Below are 17,506 nucleotides of genomic sequence, written 5' to 3'. Positions count from 1 at the left end.
AGGAGTTAGTCTAGGTGAGTAGACCAAAAAGCAGGCAAAGCCAAATCACTTTTAGGTACATATCTCGACGGATGCCATCTCTTTAGGATGCCATCTCTAAATATTTACCTTCCCCCCCCACCTCCATTACATTGGTTACTAAATTTGGTGGGGAACCGTTCTGTGAATACACCACCTGGCACAATTTGACTGAAAAAGAGGATGTGCTTGACAACCAACCAAAAGAACCACATAACAAGTTTTGACTCCTTGGTTTCATAAAAATCTATCAACAATTTCATCAAAACTGCCAAGGAGAGGCTGATACAGAAAATGGAGTCCAAGAAGGAGAACCATTCAAATAATTTAGCAACCGGTTTTCTGCCCTAATGACCATTTTAAGTATAAAAAATAATAATAATATTCTGTTATTTCTTTGGGGGAGGGGGTGTGTCTAACTTTACAGCAGATGAGAGATAGAGAATAGCAGTCTTTACAGTATCAGAATGAGGGTGGTGTATAGTTTCTATAGTTTGTCCCAAATTCAAGCTTTGTCATTTTACTCTTTGGTGCAGAGACTTTGGGTTCTTCCTAATGGCTGAATTAAATTCCTATTCACTACTGCTTGAACTAACAGAAAAATATCCCAACTTAAAATTTATTGGTCCAGGGACATGATTATGATCAGCATAATTTTGTGTGTTCCACTCTAGTAATGAAGCTGATAGCCAACACTATTTTTACTATTTTAGCATCAAATTAAGGAGACATTGGAGCAGAGGCAGCCATGTTAGTCTGCAGTGTCAAAAAATGAGGAGTTTGGTAGCACCATTTCCAATTAACAATTTTTCTCAAAAAACTCACTTTTTGTGAGTTTCTATCTCACTTCATCAGAAATGCTTCTGCCTCTTTTTTTAAAAGGTTAGTCAGTAAAGGCCCCCTGCAGCCAGATTCTTTCTGAAGTTAAGGAGAGCAATCGATGTCTTTTCCCTGCCACCAAGCATCCCAGGTTGGTATGGAAACAATTGCCAATCACTCTTTCTAAAGTGGGGATGAAAACGGAAGGGACAGGTTGAATGGAAGGTTTAGGGGTCGATCAAGTTGCTTTGATCACCTAATGAGAAAGGACTCGCTGGAGAAGAGTTTAATTCTGGGAACGATTGAGGGCAAAAGAAGAAGGAGCCAACAGAGAATGAGGTGGCTGGATGGAGTCATTGAAGCAGTAGACGTGAGATTAAATGGACTACAGAGGATGGTAGAGGACAGGAAGGCCTGGAGGAATGTTGTCTATGGGGTTGCTATGGGTTGGACACGACTTTGCCACTAACAACAACAAGAAGTTGCTTAACAGATGACAAACACAAAGGGAAAGGAGAGAGAAAGGGACAGGAGGGCCTTCTCCCAACGCTCTTGCTAAGGCAACTGCTCCCTTGTGCCTTTTCTGGAAAATAAAAGAGCCCAAGGGAACATGGGAGAAGAAGGTCATAAGGTGAAGCTGGAGGAGCAATGGTATGCTGCAAGGGCATGGCTGGGAAAGTGACTGATAAACTTTCAGTTCTCTTGTCCAGGGGCATCCCAAAGAAGCAGCCGGGGCTATCAAAACAGGAATGGAACAGACAAAATTATACCAATCATCCTATGGTGCATTGCGCAGCAAAACCCAAGGGAGCTGGATCTGAGAACATCAACCAGTCAGGGCAACAGTGTAGAGTTGAAAAATTAATAAAAGTAGTAAAAACAGTAAAAGCCTGGCTCTAAGAAACTCATTATCATCTGGAGTATAAACACCCCCCCCCTTTGGTAATTGACTTAGTAATGGCCAAATCAGAAACATATAGCTGGCAGAACCCAACTTTCCTTCCTGATATAAATTGACCTCTTGTGCAGCATAAGATTCAAACAGTCTTTCAAACAAAATTTAAACTGGTGTTGAACTAGCACATTCAACTCTCTTTTTCATGACCAGAAAACCTACATTTAAAAGAAGCTTGTCAAGGACCTAGAAAGTACCAGGGAGGCTTCCATCCACAGACACCTCTGGAAAAGGCAGGTGTTAGCTCCTGTCTGCCTCTCCAGCCAAAAGGACCTTGGAAGGAATGCATGGGGGACGGAGGACGGGACGGGACACATCAGTTTAAGAAACTAACAGGGGCTGCCAGATTCTCTCCCCCCCCCCCCCCACTCTGACTGTCAGCAACAACTGGCGATGGAGAAAGTAATGGAAGGAGTGTGAAATAATGGGTATCAGAGGATACCTTTATCACAAAGTTATCGAAGTTCTCCGAAAAGAGCAGAAAGCGGAGGAGAAACGGCGAAACTTTATTCCGGGATCTTCATTCGGGGCTGCTTTGGAAGGAAAAGAGGGGATCCTGGCCCACAGAAAGAAAGAGGGAGATCCCTACACAACCGGGGTGGAGGAGCGGGAAGTCTGAAGGAGCCGATTCGTACAGGCGTTCTGAGCAAGAGAGACGCGTGTTTGAAAGAAGGAAATAGCATTCCCCCGCCCCCCCATGAAGCGAAGCTGCGCCTTTCCCGAGAGAGCCGAGGGGAGGATTTCCCCGGGAAGGGCGGGGGAGCTGGGGAGAGAATCCGGCAGGATTAGATCCCTGCAGATCCTCTCCGCCTCTGCCTGGTTTAGCTGATTACTTTCCGTAGCTTCCTTTCGGATTGGGGAGTTTCTGTGACCCCCAAATCTTCCTTGGCTATGGATGCGTCTCCTTCTTCTCATCCAGCGCAGCACCTATGTGCGTGTGTGCGCGTGTGTGCGTGTGTGCGCGCGCGTGTCCCAGCCACATGCATCCAGCTCCAGATGAGGAATCGGTGGTTCTGCATTGGGGAAGGGGAGGGGGAAGGGCACGGGGGAGGGAGAGAAAGCGTTGATCTCGGACTTTGGAGGCGGGAAAGGCCAGAACCAGCGGCAGCACCAATGGGAATTCTCCCTGCTTGAGCGTCATCGGTCTCTAGGCAGAGTCCTTTGTGACTTCACCTGAAGGAGGAGGGAATTCGTAGCAAAGAGAGAAGCGGAGAAATTGGGAGGCGAGATCAGTTCGGTATTGGGGTGGGAGGGTGACTGCAGCTCAATGGGGGCTTCATGACAGCCCTAGACGGGACCGTCCACTTCTTCTGCTCTCTTCCTTAGCCAGGGATTCCCGCTTCCCCCTTTTTATTTCCTCCCATTGACATGCACAACAGCGATTCTTGAACCCAACACCGAGCTCTTATTTGGGGTGGGTCAGAAAACCCCACAGCGCTGTGGATAGAAGCGGCCCTCCAGCAGCCCTTTTGCCAGGAAGACACACCAAAAAGCTTTTGGGAAGCACATGGAACTCTCTGTGCACGTTTAACCAATTTTTATGGAACAGATATCAGAATACACCAAGGAGAAGACCCCTCATCCCAGACATGCAAAACCAGAGAACAATTTTTTAGGAAATGAATTTTAAGGGAATACAATTCCAAAACCCTTATAAGGAACATTAAAGTTGCTGTAATGCAAGAGAAAACTGACACTGTTGTTGCAGTGAATAGGACCCTTTAGTGACTAATGGTAGATGCTCTATATTGAATTGAAAGCTTCTGTACACCACCTGGAACACTCAGCAATGACCAAGGATTACTGAAGGGTAATCAGGCATATTTTGCTGGAGTTCCAAAGGCCCAGAGGAATGAATGCTTCTTTAAAGACATGTCAGAGCATTTCACATAGGCATTCCTAACGCTAGCGCTCTCAGTGGGAATGCCATCCCTTTAGAGTATCCAGCTGCTATCGAGGTCCCCAGCCACTCTTCCAGCCCAGTCCCCCCTAGTCTGATCAAACTTGCCTCCAGAAGTTGTGAATGCTCCAACACCAGAAGTTTTAAAGAAGAGATTGGACAACCATTTGTCTGAAATGGTATTTCCTGCCTGAGCAGAGGGTTGGACTAGAAGATCTATTCTATTCTATTCTATTCTATTCTATTCTATTCTATTCTATCCTATCCTATCCTATCCTATCCTATCCTATCCTATCCTATCCTATCCTATCCTATCCTATCCTATCCTATCCTATCCTATCCTATCCTATCCTTTCCTTCTAGGTCAGCTGTCTATCTGCCATTCCTCTCCCCTGTGAAGTAATTCCCCTTGCTTGGCAGCAGATGGCACTGTAATCAAGCCAGATCTGCATGTGCATTTTTTCTTAAGGGAGATGAATTGTTTTCCCCCTATCTTTCTCCCCAGCCTGTCAGTGCTTACTTCAATTTAACAGCACTGGATGTAATAATTCCCTAGAAATCTCAACAGCCAGTGCACCATTGATAGTGTTCTTCTTGACTCTAGGCCACCACAACCTCCAATCAACCATACAACCTCTAGTTATCTCCGCTAGCGAGACTAGCTTTGCTAATGAGACAACAATAAAATAAAACAATAAATCCTACCTTAGAAGCCACCCACTGCGGATGTCTATAAGAAGCCACAATTGCATTCCATACATCATTGCATTATTGTATGGGTGTACCGTCATCAAGGGTTCTTAGGGACGCCTATATGAAGATGGCTAACAGTGACATCTCAATAGGGAGAGACTGTAGTTGTAGCCATCTGATGCTGGAGTTTTTCATTAATTGAGATGAAATCTCAGTTTCTTCAAGAGAAGAAGTTAGAAATGTGAGGTAGATCTTCTTGAGGGTGTAATGGACCCCACCTTTCCAGGTATATGAAACTACTCCATTACATCTCTTGATGTCAGAGTTCTTCAGATAATACCAGCCATTCTGTGACTATCACTGAAAAAAAGAGATTGGAGGTGCAGAAAGTCAGCACCTAACCCTCAGGAGAATGAAATATTTGGGAGATATTAAAAAGCCAAAATATTATATTTCCTTAAAGGAGAAATGGAGAAACATGATCTTAAAAGACAGAAAGTGGACTCAATCTCCCTGCCCCCTGCAGATACTGAGGCCAGCTTTTAGAAATGCAGATTTGATAATCCATTTAAGACAGGATATTTTGAAAGAAAGGCAGAGTGATAGGATTAGCCCTCACTCAAGATCCAACACCATGCAAAGCCATTAAGCCACAATAAGGATTGCCCAAGAGCAGTCCAAGCTTTAACCAAACCTGTTAGCTGAGACCAGGGGTGGGTTTCAATTTTTTTTACTACCGGTTCTGTGGGCATGGCTTATTTTGTGGGCGTGGCTTGGCAAATTTATGTTTCAGATTGGAGATGGGAAATAAAATATGCTGTACACCTTTTTTGAAAAAAAGGCCAAAGAAAGCAGCAACTCAAGCCGCACCGAGCTGAACACAGGAGAGCTGGAGGGTCCATTTTGTTCACTGCCTGTGAGCTCCGGGCTGGGGGGGGGGCAGCAGCCAAGTAAGATCCTGGCACGCTTGCTTGGCTGCTGCCCCCCCCTCCCTGGGAGCTCACAGGCAACAAATGAAACTGCCGCCTCCTGCCTCCATGCATCGAGGAGGAGGGGAGGCTCTGTTGGAAGAAATGTCCTTCTGGGTTCGGCTCCAAGTGGGGAAAAAGACACTGGAGAATGGAGGCTGCTTGGAAAGATGGTTTTAATGGTGGACAGGACCACATGTCTTGAGTCCTGAACATAAAAATGTGATCACATGCTTTAATGTTGGTGGAGAAGGGAAGGGGAAGGGAAGCTGAGTCCCTGGTTTTATGCCCTCTCTGACCTTTGATCTTGAGCTTGTATTCTGATTGGTTGTCAGACACCCATGGGCCCATGTAGGGGCAACTCTCTAGGCTGTGTTTTGAATCCAGGTTTGGTTGCGTTCTCAGATGCCATGTGGTGATTTGGGTAAAGGGCCAATATTATCATGCCATAATCCCATCACTCTGGAGCTGAAGGAGAGAACTCTTTATTATGTAAAGTGGACTAGCTCAGGCTTTAATGGCTCATTGACAAAGGGGGATGGGCAGGAAGCTGCAGGTAGCTGTTCTGTCTTTTAAAACACGTTTCTTCCTTTTCAAATCCAGAGAAATATTCTGCCTTTTCAATATTTTCTAGGATATTTCATTTTTCTGGGAGAGGGCTGGGTGATAACTTCCTACAACTCAATCCCACTTAGAAGGCGGTGGTTGCAAAGCTTCAGGGCTCCCTGAGCAGCCCATGCTGCTTACCTGTGTGTAGGCACTGGGGGACAGTTGTGTGGATGCACATAGCGAAGATGAGGCAGGGCGAGCTTCCAAGCGTACCAGTTCAGGGGTGTGGCCAGCCAGCGCTACCGGTTCAGTGACCCACACCCAATTACCACTACTGGTTCTCTGGAACCAATCCGAACCGGGAGCAACCCACTTCTGGCTCAGACAAACACCTAGGATTTGTAGTTTGCCTGTAGAGCCAGCTATAACCCCTACATAACCCTTACATGGACCCATGGGAGTCTGACAACAGCCAATAGAATACATGTCCTTGCACAGGAACAGGAAGTTCAAGTGCAAAGCCCGTATAAAACCCCCTCACTCTCAACCCCATTTTGTCAGCTGCAACAGAACCATGTGCTTGGTGGGCCTGTTCATCATTAAACTTTCTTTCCAGTTAGCCTTCATGTTTCCAGTGTCTTTCTCCCAGCTTGGAGAACATTGCCCTGAGCTACTGAGCAGTTCTTTTAAGAAGAATCTGTAACTAGGAATTTTTTGCATTTCACTGGTGGTTGAGCTCTTCTTTCTTTTTTTCTACAGAGACACAGAAGAAACAGTGAGATAGAAGACTCTGTTTTCTTTACCTGTGTGTAACTGATAAGAGACCTGCCACTTCCCCTCCCACCCCAAGTGCCTAGAACAAGCATGCCTTGGGGAATTCTACACTTCTTTTCCTTTTGTAATAATCATAATTTTATTAATTTTTGAACACTAAAAACAACACAAATTTTGAAAGAGAAAAGGGAAAAAGTAATAAATAATTGAAAAAAGAGAAAAGAAAAGTAGCTTCTGTTTTTCTTAATAGCAGTTACACTTTTCTTTTACCCAGTTGAATGTTAAAAACATATTTTCCTTCTTTCCATTGTCTACCCTTCTACCCTTTCTAATGGTCAAAGCCATATATCACAAGTTCATTTTCTTCTTTTTCAGCAAAAATTCCATAAAGAAATTCTACACTTCTTTCCTCAGAGTTTTAAAGAGTCTATTTTGCTTAATTGAATTAGAATTCACCAACTGACCCATCGGCTAGATGCAACCTCTATTCTGTATTCTTTCTATGTGATAAGAGTGGGATGGATTTTCCTAGTTGATTTTCTGACTAAGTAAAGTAAAAGACACAGTTGCATCATCATATTATCTTATAAATAACTTAAATGTAAAGTTAACCTCATTAACAACTAAAACTACATTCATGCAGTTTTCATGGCAATGATACAAAGCCATTGTCTTCTTCCTAGATGGGCCTGCAAGCTAGATTGCTTTCAAACAATCTGCAAACTAAGTTTGACCCTATTTTGACTCTGGGTTTTTGCAAAAACAGCCAAGTTTTGCTAAGTCCTATCACCTGCAGTTTAAAAGGTTTATCGATACCTGTTATGATCCAAATGTTCTTGAAAAATGCACCATAAGGTGCGTCCAGGACTGTAAGAAAAAAAACTAAAGTTGCATTACGACGTGATATTATTAAGCTTAAATATTATTTGGCTTCCCTCCGCAGCAGCTGGTGGCTTTCATATGTGCATTCCTTCTTTCTAAAACAGGAGTTCATTTTGAATATTTCTATTCGGAGTTTTTGATGGTTCTGCTTTTCCCCTTTGTCACTGCAGCTTCCTGAGGAAGGACATGCAACAAGTAAATTACCTGTTTGAATGTAAAGGTCATCACATTTGTCTTCTGAGAATGAATCAGGCACTGTTGGCCTGGACTGAGAAGTGAGTCAACACTCACCTGGAAAGGGGTCTCTTATCAAGTACTTCGTTTTCTGACTCTACTCACTGAGAACCAAACACATACATAGTGGGAGACATACACACAGATATACAACCAGGGGTGAAATGCTACCGGTTTGGGATGGTCCACGATGTGAGGGGAGAAAATATCTATTGGAAAGTTGCAGGTAATAGTGTTAAGTCCTCAGACTTACGACCGGAGTCGGGCCGAACTCGCCCGGTCTTCCCTGATTGGTTCCAGCGCGCCTGTTGGCGGGCGCAGAAACTGCTGCTTTTGAATTGGCTACCCGCCTGACAGCTGTCATATAAATAGCCGTCAGGCGGCCGCTGTTGTTGCTTGTTGCTTGTTCTAACATCGACTTGTTATTAAACGATTCTATCGCAACACGCCGTCTGTTTTACCTCAGCTTGCAAAAAAAGCAAATAGGCCTAGGAGTGAGCTTGCAGGCCTCACTGAACCAAAGTTTAAACTAATGTAATTGCAAAGTGTACCAGACTAATATTTCTAATGTGTCTGCATTTTCCGCAAAGTTTGTACTTATATGGATATATTTATAGCAAGAAGAATGAGATAGTGGGAAATGAGGAACTGAAAGTAACAAATGTACACCGGTGTTTGCAGAGAGTGACAGTCAGTGACAGTCAGTAAGAAAGAACAAGGAAGTGAAAGTTGCAGAGGGTAGCAGATCTCAGATGGGTACATTCAAGTACGGTAAATGGAGGAGGGCTCTGCCAGAAGAGGAAGTTACCTGGGTAATATTCTAGGGAAACAGAAGGTATGTGAAAAAAGGTATAAAAATGAAGGCTTGCGATCATGTCGACACCATTGGTAGCTGCTCCTCACTGGACCTAGCTGCTATCTCTGACCCGTGTTGCAACTCCAACCTATGTAAGTGCAGTCTTACTGAAGTATTGATGTAAATCTCTGGCATTTTCATGTTTGAACTAATCATGAAATAATAAACCCAATTCAAAGCAGAATTGTGGTTGCATGTTTCCATTTCTATTTTTGTGTCTCTCGTTTTATAATAACTCAAACCGGTGGTAAAAATGCTACCGTTCGCCTGAACTGGTAGTAAAAAAATGCTTTAAAAAGTTTTTAAAAAGTTCCGACGATTAGCCATGAGACAATCAGCTGTGCTTGATTGTGTGTGAGGTTCCTGCTTGTTGCAGGGGCCATTGTGTGTGAGTGCAGCCACGCCTACCTGGTTACATGACCACCAAGCCACACTCATCAAGCCATGTGCCCACAGTACTGGTAGGGAAACTTTTTGAATTTCACCACTGCGTACAAAATACATGAGAAATTGCCTCTGAAAGGAAGCACTGTGACATTGTTTGAGCATACTTGAAACATTGATTAATAGAAAGGAAATCTGAAATGTTTTCAGATATTGCTGGCATGATTTAATAGAAATGATACTATTATAAGAGAAGGAAGCATTTGGAGGAAGAAGGAGGGACAATGGAAGGACAATGTGCCATATTATTTACCAGAGGAACCTGTGGCTGCTTTATGAAGGTGAATTCATTAATCAATCTGATAAATAAGTGTTATTAGATCCATTCATATCCTTCTCTTCTCCTAAGTAGAAACCATATACAAAGGTTACACTGAATGGTATTTTGTGCAGAAAGATAATTGAATGATTGCACCATACCAATTTATTTCAAACTATTTCCAACCATTTTTCCAACAGCTAAGGGAAAGACATCTGATCAAGACATGGAAAAACCATCATCTTCTACATGAATGCCTGATGGAATCTGGATTATAGTAACTTTGAAAACATGAGAAAAATCCTTGCTGCTTTGAATGCTTTCAAACAATTATTCTTATTAAAATAATCTTGGTTTGCAAATGAGTATATGAGCTTTTCTATGTCTGAAAATCATTGAAACACATTATTGGAATATTGAACAAAATCCAATATTTATCCAAAGTGTAAAGTCCCCAAAGATCCTACTCAATAATAATCATTAGACACTTGTGGTTTATACAATGACTGACAATTCTGGTCAAAATCACACTGGCCAGATCTGAATAGCACCACCCTCTTTAAGCAGCTAAAGTAGTTAATAGGCTAATACAGAAAGAGAGTGAGGAAAGGAACAGGGAAGGAGGGAGGGGAAGACAGGGGAGTGGATGGATAGAGGAAGGAAGGAAGGAAGGAGGGAGGGAGCAAGGGAGAGGGGAAGGAAGGAAGGTTTCCAATGCTCTCTTCCAACTTCCCATAAAGAAGGTCTATGGGAAAGCTGGTAGGACACCAGGAATTGCTCCTGTTCCTTGTGCATTACACCACAACAATTTTTGAATCTAGGAATCTCAAATCTGCTTGCTTAAAGAATATATTAAAAAATCTGGGACCAATTACTGCTGTAGAATGGAAATTTCCATGAAGCTAATCATTTTGGGCTGAATGAGACTAGTGACTCCAAATCATCCAGAGAGTTTCCATAGATAAGGTTGCCTTGAACCCAATTGTATCCAATCCTAGTCCAACATATACCACCCGGGCTCTCAAAGTTATTTCAAGAAAGAAATAAAGTTTAAATTCTTATGCTTTCTTGGAAACCAAAACGCTATGGTCCAGATTTTAGATTTCCTGCCCAAAAATGTTCATGAGAATTTCCACTGTAATTTACAGTGATTTTCACTGATATTCATTCATTCACAAACATTACTGTGTGAAATGATTTAACATTAGGTTGTAACAGCGAACTGAAATCTCAGATATGGACAAAAGTTACCTAGGACTTTTAATACTAGGATTTTGTTTAATGAAAAAAAGCCAAGATCAGATATTTAATTAGGCAGGAGTGTTACATTTATTTATTTATTTAATCAAAATTTAAATCTGCCCTTAACCTCACTGCAAGAGTTGTATGGAACTGTTGTTCATTTGAATGATAATTATAAGAAATATACAATAATAATTGCAACTTTTATCTCCATTACAAGGGAACTGCCTCTGTTCCAGATCTTACTGTTCAAGACTTATGGATGCTCATATTGTTCTTTCCAGATTATTAACCTCTATAGTGTTTCAGATCCTTCCAAACTCATGACATCCTCATTAGTTACTCTTAGCTGCTTGGTACTTTTTTAAAAACATAAGAGCCAAAAGGTTTTCAGAAACAACAGACTGGGACCCAGTTAGTGTATCCATTCAGCTGACCACTGGCAGAAGTTCTACAGTGTCCCATATTAAGATACTACAGAAAGGTAGAAGATTTCATCATATCAACAAAACTTTTATCATGTCAATAGCTTCCTTACTCTCCAATATATTTGCATGCAATATTGTATCTTTAGTAAAAAAAAAAGTAGAGCAAAAAGGCAACAAAAGAAGGAGCATGGGCACAAAAGATCAGCTCCTAATTGATAAAATGATATTAGAAAATTGTAAGAACAGAAAAACAAACTTGAATATGGTCTGGATTGATTACAAAAAGGCATTTGACTCATTGCCACATAGTTGGATCATAAAATCCTTAGAAACAACTGGCATTAGCAAAAATATTACATATTTTACTGAAAAAGCAATGAAAAAGTGGAGAACTGAGTTGGCAGTAGGGAATGAGAACTACGGAATGGTTAATATCAAGCAAGGAATTTTCCAGGGTGATTCACTTTCACCTCTTCTCTTCATCATTGCGATGATCCCACTATCAGTAATCTTAAAAAAAATGAAATTAGGCTACCAAACAGCCAAAGAAGCTGAAAAAACTTCGCATTTATTATATATGGATGATTTGAAACTCTATGGAAAGTCAGAAATAGAAATCCAATCATTGACAAACACAGTCCGAGTATTCAGCACCGATATTTCAATGCAGTTTGGCATGGAAAAATGCGCCACTGTATCCATAAAAAGGGACAAAATCACTGCATGTGAGGGAATTGAAATGCCCAATGGCCAATTAATTAAATGCAAAGAAAATGAAGCCTACAAATACTTAGGCATTCTGCAGTTGGATAACATCAAGCATGGAGAAATAAAAACTATTGTCAGGCGAGAGTACACCAACAGAGTCAGGAAAATTTTGAAATCTAAATTGAACTTATGACCATTGCAAGTCCTGTGGTCACATGACCACAATTTGGAGGCTTGGTAACGGACTCATAATTATGACAGTTGCAGGGTCCTGGGGTCATGGGATCCCCTTTTACGACCTTCTGACAAGCAAACACTTCACTTAACAATTGTGTTACTAACTGAACCACTGAAATAAATTGTTCAAAACAGGTTGTAAAATGGGGCAAAACTCACTTAACAACTGTCTCACTTAGCAACAGGACTTTTGAACTCAGTTGTGGTTGGAAGTCAAGGGCTACCTGTATACTTTTCTCTACTTACACTCCTCCCTCACAAATCATTGCACCTCCCCCACCCCGCAGATTATGTGGGGAGAGAGAGGCAGAAAGTCGCATTTAAATATGAATAGGAAAGTAGGTTAGACAGGACATCACAGGCTGCATCATCACATCCTCACTCCCCTGGGCCACATCTTTGCAATGATTTTCAGGCATTTAAATACCCTGAGTCTGGATTGCATAATGTACTTAACCAGATCAGTTCAAAACTTTTCACTTGCATATTTTTTATTTTATTTTATGTACTAAATCAATTTATATGGCTGCCCAACTTGCAAACATGACTCCGGGCAACTAACTATGTAGTAAAAGAGTAGGAAAAAAAAATGCAGTATCAGCAAAAAATATATTAGTCCATAGGAACAAATCAAATACTCACCCAACAGGAACAATAACATCCTCACGGCTATCTAACCTTAATGCCAACTTAATGTTTGTGGTTTGAATAAATAGAGGTATGTATTCAGGTTTGATTGATGCTTTTAACTGTTGGCTAGGAGATGTCTAGAGATTGATATAAGATGGACACTTATATCAATGTGTTGAGTAAATAAATACCTCCCAACTCTGATGCCCTGGTTATAGAACACTGTGGTTGGTTGGTTGGTTGGTTGGTTGGTTGGTTGGTTGGTTGGTTGGTTGGTTGGTTGTTGTTGTTGTTTTTGCTTTCTGTGGCCTAACATGTTGCACAATTGGGGCCTGTTTATTTTATGAGTTAGTGCCTCGTGTCTGCATAGAAAATAGGTTAATTTAAAGGTGGGATATATACAGGGGTGGGTTCCTGCCAGTTCTAACCTCTTCTACAGAAGAGGTTCCACAAATCCACAGTGCCATTTAGAACCGGTTCCATGCAAGTAGAAAAATAGGGAGCACCTTTGGTGGGAAGGTAACAGCATTCCGTGCGCCTTTGGCGTTTAGTCATGCCAGCCACATGACCACTAAGACATCTTTGGACAGCATTGGCTCTTCAGCTTTGAAACGGAGATGAATACCGCCCCTTAGAGTCAGGAACAAGTAGCACATGTGTGCGAGGGGAATCTTTACCTTTACTATTGCAAACCTTTAACAGCTATCATCCTTTTATGTTAAAAAAACATGCTCATTTACTTTTTGGTTGAACACAAGGAAGACTTTGTTGTAATGAGGGATGACTCTTTGTGAACAAATAAATTGACTAGCAGAATTTAAAGTTGAGGAAAAGTATAAGGGATTAATGTGAACATGAAGCATATTCTTTTAAGGCAGCAAGGTAGACAAGAAAATCAGAATGCTACTTTATATCTTAGAATAGGGAAGGAAAATAAAATCACCATGCAGCTTATTTATGGATTTTCCTTCAAGTTCATTCCTCTTTTCATTTGACTCTGTGTGACTGTTGAGTCCTATGGCCCATTTTGTGTCGGTGGGTCCTGATCTTTGATTCAGCAAATTTGGAAAGCCTTGACATTGCCAAGGTCAAAGGCAACTTAGCCCAATTCCTTCTTTAAATACTTACACTGTGTACGTAATTGTCAAGAAATGTTGCAATGCCTCATTTAGAAAATCTTAGAAAGTACTGTGTGATCGTAGCATTTTCTTTCCTTCACAAGGCAACATCTTGCCTTTCAGACCTTATTTTTCTGAGAAGAGAGTGATCTTATGCACAATGTTCCCATTGTTTTCAGACTAATGCACTCCATATACTTTTACTTCATTCAAACATCCTTCTCTCTTATCAGCTGCTTGAGGAGAAGTCTTCCTCATAATTGTTCAGTGAGTCATGTTTTATACTAGAGAATGGGATAAAGGGCTGCTCTAATCCCGAAGACAATTTCATATGGGACCAAATGAATGTTTTGAGATATATGAGCTGAGGAATGGGTGGGAACAATTACTCTTCTCCTAACCATTCCTGTTCAGAAACCTGTGTAGCTACTTGCTCCATTTAGCTTTTATGCTGAACCAGTTTCGATGGGCTATTAGACAAGAGGAAGATAAACATTTTGAATGCTGGCTGCAATTATCAGCAACAGCCAACATGACTAGGATATGATTACTAAGAAGGTTTTCAAGCCACAATCTTCCAACCACATCCTTGGGAAAAAAAAGTTTCTGACAGAAATATATCACCAACTTTGCTACACTTAACTTTGGAAGACCTTGAACTAGTAAGCACTCTTCCTCTAGCTGACCAATAGAAGAGTTAGGCAGCCCCTCAGATATTTGAACACTATCATGTCACTTCTAGTTCTTCTTTTTGTTAAAGTAGACATGCCCAATTCCTGCAACTGTTCCTCATATGTTTTATGTTCATCTTTGTTGCTCTTCTCTGCGCTCTGTCTAGAGTCTCAATATCTTTCAACCAAACCTGAGAGCTCAGACAAACACCTAGGATTTGTACTTTGCCTGTAGAGCCAGCTATGACCCCTACATAACCCCTATGGGAATCTGACAACAGCCAATAGAATACATGTCCTTGCACAGGAACAGGAAGTTCAAATGCAAAGCCCAAAGAAGGTATAAAACCCCCTCACTCTCAACTCCATTTTGTCAGCTGCAGCAGAACCATGTGCTTGGTGGTTCTGTTCATCATTAAACTTTCTTTCCAATGAGCCTTCATGTTTCCAGTGTCTTTCTCCCAGCTTGGAGAACATTGCTCTGAGCTACTGAGCAGTTCTCTTAGAAGAATCTGCAACTAGGAATCTCTTTTAGTTTTTTTGCATTTTATTGGTGCTGAGCTTTTCTTTCTTTCTTTCTTTTCTTTTTTTCTACACAGAAGAAACAGTGAGATAGAAGACACTCTGTGTAACTGATAAGAGACCTGCCACTTCCCCTCCCACCCCAAGTGCCTAGAACAAGCATGTCTTGAGGAATTCTATACTTCTTTTCCTTTTGTAATAATCATAATTTTATTAATTTTTGAAAATCATATTATCTTATAAATAACTTAAATGTAAAGTTAACCTCATTAACAACTAAAACTACATTCATGCAGTTTTCATGGCAATGATACAAAGCCATTGTCTTCTTCCTAGATGGGCCTGCAAGCTAGATTGCTTTCAAACAATCTGCAAACTAAGTTTGACTGGGTTTCTGCAAAAAACAGTCAAGTATATTTTGTTGTGTATTTCAAAGGGAATACAATACATATTTAATTTTACACATGTTAACAGCTGCTGGAATTGTGTTTGCACAACAGTGGAAAAACAAAGATATGAAATGAATAAATATTAGAATGTGCAGGAATTAATAAATTTACAATTAAAATCAAGGAGGCTTTGAAAAACTTTTAATGTTGAATTAGAATTCACCAACTGATCCATCGGCTAGATGCAACCTCTCTTCTGTATTCTTTCTATGTGATAAGAGTGGGGTGGATTTCCCCAGAGTTTTAAAGAGTCCATATTGCTTAATTGATGCAACTGTGTCTTTTACTTTACTTAGTCAGAAACTCAACCAGGAAAATCCACCCCACTCTTATCACATAGAAAGAATACAGATTTTCCTGGTTGAGTTTCTGACTAAGTAAAGTAAAAGACACAGTTGCATCATCATTAAGGTGACCAGATTTTCAGATTGGAAAAGAGGGACGCCCTTGACCGGGGGGGGGGGGGGGGGGGGGGCTTGATTAAAAAATTTTTTTTGTCAAAAGGTCACCCCAGGACACTGAAACCAGCATAAATACGAATCTGTTGCCAAACAAAATTTTGATCACGTGACCATGAGGATGCTGCAACGGTCGCTAAGTGTGAAAAATGGTCGCAACGGTCGCTAAGTGTGAAAAATGGTCATCAGTCACTTTTTTCAATGCCATTGTATCTTCCTGATTATTAAAAGTGCAAATTCACTCAGTGTCAATCATGACTCCTGAGTCCATTTCAAAATATTGTGCATAGAAATTTTAAAAATGGCTTGTTTCAATTTATTTTGGATAGAATCTTTTTTTAAATAGTTTAAGACAATTTAAAAAAAGAATCAACACAGAATAACACTATTTTTAAAAATCATATGCACAATAAATAAAATATTATTTTAAAATACATTAAAAAAATAAAAGAAAAAACCCAGCTCACTTACCAGCAGGCAGGCAGAGTCAGCAGATCTTCGTAGGGATGGATGGAAGCACACAGGGAGCCTATATATACGCAACTGCAGTAACAATGACAATGATGAAGGATTGGATTGAGTTAAAGAATAAAAGAATTCTGATCTTAGAAGGCCATGACCTGCAGGCAGGCTGGCATAATTTCTTATGGAATGAATGACAAACATAAAACGCACAAATACTTTCAAAATCATTTAATTAGAACTTTACTGCAACAATGGCTCAAAATCAAAAAAATCCACTATGTGAAAACCCCAAATTGGCTATCACCAACAGAAAGAATGACACACCCAAATTTTACAGATTGGAACAAAATTCTAAGATACAGAGATCTAATTGACAGACAGGGAAATTTAAAAACAATTGAAGAATTGGCAGATCAGAATATGAAAGGTGACTGACTAACCTACCTCCAAATTAAAACTAAATACAATAAAGACACTAAAATATATGGTATTGAAACAGAACCACACAAATTGAATAAAATTATTCAAAGTCTGGACAGAAAGATGATAGGGAAAATATACAAATTCCTCTTGAAGTATCAAATGGAAGAGGAAATTGGAAACTGTAAAAGAACCAATGATAAAATGGGCACAGAACTTTGGCTATAACATTGAACTAGACAAATGGGAAAAATTTTGGGGAATAAATTTAAGAATGACACTATCAATCCCATACAAGGAAAACCTTGTTCTTTCAATCCTTCCAATATTTTTTTCCTTCATTCCCTTGTCTGTTTCAATATTAAGTACATTTCTTCCTTTCTTCCTATAATTTTTTCCATTTTCTTCCTTATATTCTTTTCCATTTCAACATTGTCTTCCTTTTTTCCTTCCTTCCTTCCTATACGTCTTTCCATTTTCTTCCTTATATTATCTTTTCTGTTTCAACAGTCTTTGTTTCTTCCTTCCTTCCTTCCTTCCTATACTTCTTCTTTCATTCATTATATTTTCTTTTCCATTTCAATATTAAGTGTAATTCTTTGTTCCTCCTTCCTTCTTTCAATCCTTCCAATACTTTTTCCTTCATTCTCTTTTCCTTCAATATTAAGTGCAATTCCTTCCTTCCTTCCTTCCTTCCTTCCTTCCTTCCTTCCTTCCTTCCTTCCTAAGTTATTTCCATTTTCTTCCTTATATAATATTTTCTGTTTCAACATAAACTGCCTTCCTTCCCTCCCTCCCATCCCTTTC

Source organism: Thamnophis elegans, chromosome 4, assembly GCF_009769535.1.
Source record: "Thamnophis elegans isolate rThaEle1 chromosome 4, rThaEle1.pri, whole genome shotgun sequence".
Classification (NCBI taxonomy): Eukaryota; Metazoa; Chordata; class Lepidosauria; order Squamata; family Colubridae; genus Thamnophis; species Thamnophis elegans.
This window is presented reverse-complemented; position numbering follows the sequence as displayed.